This window comes from Urocitellus parryii, chromosome 11 (genome assembly GCF_045843805.1).
Source record: "Urocitellus parryii isolate mUroPar1 chromosome 11, mUroPar1.hap1, whole genome shotgun sequence".
In the NCBI taxonomy this organism is placed as follows: domain Eukaryota; kingdom Metazoa; phylum Chordata; class Mammalia; order Rodentia; family Sciuridae; genus Urocitellus; species Urocitellus parryii.
The window spans coordinates 100,148,036-100,156,312 of record NC_135541.1 but is presented as its reverse complement, the minus strand read 5'-3'; the positions used below and the strand labels follow the sequence as shown (position 1 = coordinate 100,156,312).

Below are 8,277 nucleotides of genomic sequence, written 5' to 3'. Positions count from 1 at the left end.
AGCCCCAGGATTTTGGTTTTTTAAATTTACCTTTTTGATTGTCTTCAGTTATGAGGAAAAATAGTATTATTTCATTAGACGTTTGGGGGAGGAAGACCCAATAAGACCTTGTGATTGACTCCACATGAATGATGAGGGACCAAAATTGATAAGAAACCAGTGGTTCTGTTTACAGATACAGTGAGTGCAATGGAAAGCAACTCATATATGGGAGCTTAAATCGGTAGAATCATAATACATTTAAAATAGGCTATAGTTATAACTTGTTTTAACTTTCCTTTTTTATCCTTAACAAGGATAGGCTTTCTCCACAATCTAAAATGATGGTAATTCGGCCTCTGTTAGAACAATCCCAGTAACTGAGAATTAATGACACAAATATTTTAAATAAGGATACTTCTATATGGATTAGGAAACAAAGAGAAAACTGTAGTAGGAGTGTACAGAGAAGCAAATTTGGGCAAGAGTTTTAGTTCTTTACAGTTCCTAGCCCCAGGCTCTTCTCAAGATCCATATGCATTCCTGCCCTTGGATTCTATAAGACACTCTTGTTTCTTTTTATTAATAATCCCCTTTTTCGTTTTTGTCTTGTTATATGTTTCAGCTACTTTGAGATGTTTCTGTTACAACCAAAAAAATTTAATACAGAAATGCAGAGTCAACCTGGACAAACCCCGTTTTGGAACAACACTCATACTTGAACTTAAAAAAAAAATATTCCTTTTTTAGTTGTAGTTGGACACAATATCTTTATTTTTATGTGGTGCTGAGGATGGAACCCAGGGCCTCCCACTTGCTAGGCGAGCGCTCTACTGCTGAGCCACAATCCCAGCCCCATGCTTGAACTTCCTATGTCTCTGTTTTATTTATTTATTTATTTATTTATTTATTTATTTATTTATTTATTTATTTATTTATATTGGTTGTTTAAAACATTACAAAGCTCTTGACATATCATATTTCATACATTAGATTCAAGTGGGTTATGTCTCTGTTTTAAAACACACGATTTTTGGTATCCCTTAGACACACTGAAATTATTATTCCTGAGGGCTAAGTAGCCTTGAGGAGAAAATTAGAATTATCTCTGTTAGACCTTAGGAACTCTGGAATCTGAGTGGGTTTTACTTGTGACTTGATTGCTATCATCTCATTCACATGCAGGTATTGCCTTCAACTCCTGCCCTTTGATCCTTTGAGTAATACCCTATGGTATAATAATGGCTAACTCTGTGATTGGTAAAACGAAGGTCTTCAACTAATTTACACTAAACAAACAAACAAACAAACAAAAAGAATAGCCACAACCATTTGTTCAAAATATTACAATTTATAAAGCTCATGTATACTCTTTGAATAAACTTTGATCACAATCTTCTGAAATGAGTAAAATTCAAGAACTTTGGGGTTTGTAAAATTTCTAGGAGAGAAAGAAAAGGAAACCACAGCTACAGCTACCAGCAGATTCTGGAAATTTATAAAAAAATTGTGTATTTCACACATCAAAATCAATATTAGGCTGCTAAAATAGGATACGATTTTTTTTTTTTTTTGGATAATGGCAGAATCAGAAAGTTGCAGAAGTTTTTACAACTGGGATCAAAGAAAGTAATAGAGGCATCCGTTCATTCTTAATTCTCAAATGCCTAATTATATGTCAGAGACTGAACTAGTAATAAGGATGAATAAATAATAGTCCCATTAACTTGTGTCCCGTATCCACCCACAGAGGAAACACTGTTGCCGAGGGAAAGAATTCTGCAGGTAAACGACAACTCCTGTTTGAATTTAAAAATTATGTAAATAGAAAAAGCATTTCTCAGGAGATGGTGCTCTTGATAAACAAAATAGCTACTGTATCTGAAAAGATATCCGGTCGTATGCACCATTACGGCTCACTATTTCAAAAATTTAAAACTTAGAGATTACTACATAACTGCTACCCTGAGCCTCACACGCCTTAGACCCCACCTCCTGCCTTCACTGCCTGTGAACCCGCTTAATACTCTGCCCTCTGCGGTTCTCCCTGCCCCCCTCCTGCCCCCAGTTCTGATTGGTCATTTTTTCCGTGCCAGTCATTTTCAAAAGCTCCGCCTTCAGGCATGGCCATTGGTTATTTCTAAGGGGTCCCGAAACGGCCCCGCCTCCAGACACTACAGGCACTGGCCCGGATGGAAGCTGAGAAGCAGCGCCCCACGTGCATCGACAGGCTCTGTCTGTACTGGTGGTTAAATACTAATTATTTTGAAATGCCATTCCTTCTGACCTCCCTAAGGTGGGAGCTCCGTGAAGGTAGGAACGTGTTGGAAGGGAAGGGAAAGAAGAAAGGAACATAGTGTGCATTATGTCAAGTGGAAGCCACTGTTTAAAATAATCACTGCTTTAGAAAGCCTATTTTAAATACTGAGCGATAGCGAAACTTTGCCTGTTAGAAGAAACTGTCTTATAAAACTGCTAATTTCATGGTGTCTGTCTGGTTGTTTTGCTGTGTCAGGAAAGCAGGCAGAGAGCTGGCTCAGCTGGTCTATCCTTTGGAGTTTGGGATGGTGTGAGTTGAGAAAGATAGTTGGTGGATTTGAAAAGCAATTTTTTTTTTTTTTTTTTTTGCCCTACAAGGCTTAAAACTCTTCCAAGACAGAGAGAAAAATAATTATTTGCTATTCCCAAGGGTATACCTAGAACCTAGCAAAATTTTTCAGTGTTATGGAAATAAATGAATAAATGGTGTGTTTCAGGGATTGAAAATACTCACTGGTTGTATACTGCACAATTTGCAGTTCTGTACTAAAAGAAGACATATTCATAACCTATTTCTTTCGTTATTTTAATTAGTTATTAAATATTTACTGCTCAACCATTGTGGGTAATACCAGGCACCAGAATACAAAGAGGTGAATACAAGCATGATGTTTGCTGGTAGAGTTTACATTTCACCTGACTCTGTCTCTCTTCCATTACCTCTAACCCACCTCCAACCCTATTGCTTTCCCAGTTTTCAATCTGGATTTTAAAAAACCTTGGACAGTGAATTTCTTTTCCCTAGTTGTCCATTCTGATTGCCCTTTACACCTGCAGCTCTACTCCTTTTCTATGGAATCTAAGTGGATTTGGTTATTTCTAGAAGCCATTGTAATTTCCTGATCATGATACCTAAACACCATAATCCCAAATGTTGGCATCTTAAAAACTTGAAATCCTTAAAGTCTAACATTCCTCAAATTACAATCCTCAGGATTAACATCCTGAATGTGGAAATCCCTAAAGCCCCAAATCCATAAAATGGTGATTCTTATGGTGGGAAAGCTATACAAAGGGGACAGAAAGCCAAATTCTGAGGAAGACATTGACCACACAATATGGCAATGATGAAAACTTTAGTTCAAAAATGCATTATTTTTCTCCATTGGAATTATTTAGATTTAGGTTGTCCATCAAAGAATTTCAGATGGCCACAATTATAAAGAGGATACACACAATTACCAACCATAGTGATGTACATTTTTAAGATTTGCTTTTTGACCTATTTATGAATTTGATTCATTTGCTCATAACTGTCCTATGTATATGACTATTCTAATTTACCAAAATGTTTATGTTTACAAAAATATGAATGTTATTATTGCTGATTTTACCAAGTAAAGTGGCCTGTGCATATTTTTGTATGCTTTCTAAATAAATTCCCTTTAAAGAATGTAAATAAATATCTGTTTATTTTTGGTGCCCCATACATGCTAAGCATGCACTCTATTACTAAGGTGCAACCATAGCCTGAAAACAAATGTCTTTTAAAAGAAAATTTGAATTAGTTATTCTGGAATTACAGTTTTTGAATTTGGGTCTTTGGTGTTTAACAATTGGGATTATGGTCCAAACTGTTACTCACTATGATTTAAAGAATTTATTAGTTTTGGTCATTATAGTTAGACCTATTAATCTGCATTTTCCCTTTGAGTCCTCCTTATTTCTGGCACTCAGAGGCTGATTTGAATGTGAGCTCTATTTAATGACATAATTTCCACATTCTCTCTTTTTAAAAAACTTTATTTATTCTAACTAGGTATATATGACAGCAGAATGTATTTTGATTCATTGTATACAAATGCATCACAACATTTCATTTCTGTGCATATAGTGTTCCACCATATGTGCAGTCATACATGTAAGTAGGGTAATGATGTCCATCTCATTCTACCATCTTTCCTGCCCCCATTCCCCCTTCCCTCCCCTCTCTCCCCTTTGCCCAATCAAAGTTCCTCCATTTTTCCCATGCCCTCCCGCATTATGCATCAGCATCCGATTATCAGAGAACATTTGGCCTTTGGTTTTTGGCTTCGTGCAGCATTATCGTCTCCAACTCCATCCATTTACCTGCAAATGCCATAATTTTATTCTCTTTTAATGCTGAGTAATATTCCATTGTCTATATATACCACAGTTTCTTTATTCATTCATCTATTGAAAGGCATCTAGGTTGCTTTCACAGTTTAGCTATTGTGAGTAGAGCTGCTTTAAATATTGATGTGGCTGTGTTACTATCGTATGCTGATTTTAAGTCCTTTGGGTATAGACCAAGGAGTGGGATAGCTGGATCAAATGGTGGTTCCATTCCAAGTTTTCTAAGGAATCTCCATACTGCTTTTCAGAGTGGTTGCACCAATTTGCCGTCCTACCAACAATGTATGAGTGTGTCTTTCCCCCCACTTCCTCGCCAACACTTATTGTTGTTTGTATTCTTGATAACTGCCATTCTGACTGGTGTGAGATGAAATCTTAAGAGTAGTTTTGATTTGCATTTCTCTCATTATTAGAGATGTTGAATATTTTTTCATATTCTCTTTTGTGTGGACATTTCCAGCCTTTGGCATGACAACTCACACCACTGTCTAATGCTGTGGAACTGCTTAGACCTCTGAAACCTGTTTTATGATGTCTCCTTTGTTTCATATAAAGAATTGTCTTCAGCAAATTTCTGAATTGAAACAGCTTCTATGGTTTCTGAGAGATATTGGTGTTTTTTTTTTCTACATGAGGTTTGCTAAAATTCTGGGGTCTAAGGGGTCCATGTCTTTTATCATTTTTAGAAAATTCTTTGTCTTTATTTCTTTAAATACTGCTTCTATACCATTTGCTCCCCTCTCCTTCAGGAACTAAAATCACACATGTTAGACTTTTTTGGCTGTGTGCCATTAGCCTGTTGTATTCTCTTGTTTTTCTCTCTCCTTGAGTTTGTTTACCTGTCTTCCAGCTTACTAATCCTGACTTCTACTGTACTGAGACTGTTGTGAAATATCCACAATGGGTTCTAATTTCCTGTTATTGTAATTTTTAGTTTTAGATTATCCATCTGATATTTTAAATTCCAATTCTATATTTTCATACAGTTATTTATTTATTTATTATGTGGTGCTGAAGATCAAACCCAGTGCCTCACATGTGCTAGGTAAGCACACTACCACTGAGCTACAACCCCAGCCCTTGAGTTCTATATTGAGGCAAATTATCCATGTTTTTACCTTTGTCCATCTTTTCCATTGTTTTCTTATACTTAGTAAGCTTAGTTGTTTAAAGTTCCTGTGAACCCTAGTATCTGGTTCTGACTCTATTAGCACTTTTTTCTTAGTGTTTAGTCATTTGGATTTGAATTTTAGCCTGGTCCATTATTTTATATTGGATTTGGACATTGTGTTTGAAAAATTTGTTAGGCTCTGGATAATGTTGTCTACCTCTAAATAAAGTTAATCTTTCTTCTTCTATTTTTTTTCTTCAATGCTGAGGATCAAACCCAGGGCCTTGCTCATGTTAGGCAAGCACTGCACCTCTGACCTACATTCCCATCCCTAGTTTTCTTCTGGAATGTAGAGGAGTACTGGAAGGTTATTTTGACCTTGTAAAACCTTGGTTTTAAGCTTTGTTTTTAAGCTTTCTTATATTTAAATATTATATTGCCTTAATTCCAAAGTTCTGATCCTTTTGGGCCCTGGATGTCTCTATACCTTGTATAGGCTTGAAGTCCATCTTCTGTTGGGTGCTGAAATCGTTACTTGGTTCCTTAGACTCTAAACTATGTTTTCTGGTGGATTTTGGATTTTGTTTTGTGCATACTAAGTTTAGGAACTGATTTTGTTGTCAAGTAAGCCACTGTATTGATCAGAGTTTCTATCTACATTAATGAACTCCTTTTCTGCAGTTTCCCCTTTTGGTGTTTGCCCTCAATCCTAGCCATTTTGGCAGCCTTAAACTTTGACCTTTTTACTCCTCAGCTTAGAAATATTGCTGCCTTTTACTTAGCTATTATTCTTTTGCTCTTAGTTTTGAAAATTCTCTCAGGATAGAAATCCTAGGGAACATTGTGCTCATGTAGTATCATTTAAGGGATCATACATTTAAATCCTGTGTGCTTTGGCAACTCTTCAATGCCTTCCAAGAGTTGTTCATATAAACTTTATATACAAACCCTATGTTAGAGGTTTCTAGTGCAGCAACTGCTAGAACTGCATGGAGGTCTAAGCTGGTGCATTCCCCCTGCAAGGAAATACTTTCTCGGTGCTTTCTCATTTGTACCTGGACTCCATTTTAGGTCTTGTAGCGGAATCACCTAAGAAGAGAAATTCCACATGAGAAAAAGAGTTTAAATCTGGAACACTTATTTGCAGCTGGAAATGGGAAATGGACTATCAGACTAGACTTCTATTCTTCATTTTAGTCCTTTCTCATTGTTGTTCTGGTTTTGGACTGTGTTGGAAAGACAACTGTTTTATACAGGCTGCAATTCAATGAATTTGTAAATGTTGTACCTACCAAAGGATTTAACACTGAGAAAATTGAGGTAATCTTGGAAAATTCTAAAACAGTCACTTTCCACTCTGGGGATGTTGGTGGTCAGGAGAAATGAAGAACACCATGAAAGTCATATGCCAGATGCACAGAGGGCATTTGTTGCTATGGACTCCATTAATGTTGAAAGAATTGAAAAAGCTGAAAACAGAATTTCAGAAAATAACAGGGATATTAGAAAATCAAGGAATCCCTGTATTTATAGTTGCTAGCAAACAAGACCCAAGGAACTCACTGTCTCTCATAGAAATTGAAAAATTGTTAGCAAGCTCATAAATTCCTTGGCATTTGCAGCCTAATGGTGCAATCATAGGAGAGGGACTGAGAGCAAGACTTGAGAAACTATACAACATGATAATTAAAAGAAAAAAAATGTTGGGGCAACAGAAAAAGAAAAGATGAATAGCAATACCTATAACATTTGTGTAGAGTAGGTTTTCTCTGGTTTGATTTTGGTAAATGAAGAGTGTCTATAGCTTGGTTTGCTTGGATGCTATTATGTTTTGTTGAACTATCAGATGCCCAACTCATTTGCCTTGTGGAAGATGAGTAAATGCAGTTCTTCTTAGAGTGGTCTCTTCTCCATACCCCACAAATATATTGGTATTACCATTTTGGGACACCAAGCAAGGATAGTAAATTGACCAGAAAATAGTTGTGGAAGTTTGACCTGAAGTTAGTAAAATAAAATGTTGACGAGTGTCTGTTTGTGTTTATATCTTTTGGGGGAAGCCTTTGCAAAGAAATTGCATACAAGGCTTTGTATGTTCGGATAAAATGCTAATGAATGCATACTTAAGGTATACATACACATTATATGTGTGTACACATATACACAGTTACATTGATCACACTGGGACAGGGAGGAAGTATTTCCTTTTTTAAATTTTGGCCACGTGATTTTTTTTTTTAAAGGGAGACAGAGAGAAGAGAGAGAGGTGGGGGGGAGAATTTTTTAATATTTATTTTTCAGTTTTTGGTGGACACAACATCTTTATTTTATTTTTATGTGGTGCTGAGGATCGAACCCAGCGCCCTGCGCATGCCAGGCGAGTGCGATACTGCTTGAGCCACATCCCCAGCCTAAGTGATTTTTTTTGATCACATGATAATTAGTTTTTTTTTGTAGTTGTAGATGGACAGAATGCCTTTTTTTTTTTGTATATGGTGCTAAGGATCAAACCCAGTGCCTTGTATATGCTAGGCAAGTGCTATGCCTCTGAGCTATAGTCACAACCCTGGCCAAGTGATTTTTGACATTTTCTGGAATCAAATACTGTAATGCTATCTCTTAATTCTAGATAGTTAATTCAGTCTAACTTTAATAAGGGATTTGAGGTAAAAAATAAACCTTATATAAAGTTTATATATTGTACATATAGTTATTTATTATTAATTATTTTTCATATTTTATTTCACTCCCTTTGTCCATAGTAGGAAGAT

General features: G+C 36.2%; 1 pseudogene; it reads left to right on the top strand.

Annotated features, from left to right (window-relative positions):
- Nucleotides 1-6,659: 6,659 nt before the first annotated feature.
- LOC113176030 (ADP-ribosylation factor-like protein 4A) lies at nt 6,660-7,236 on the top strand (annotated as a pseudogene).
- Nucleotides 7,237-8,277: the final 1,041 nt, after the last annotated feature.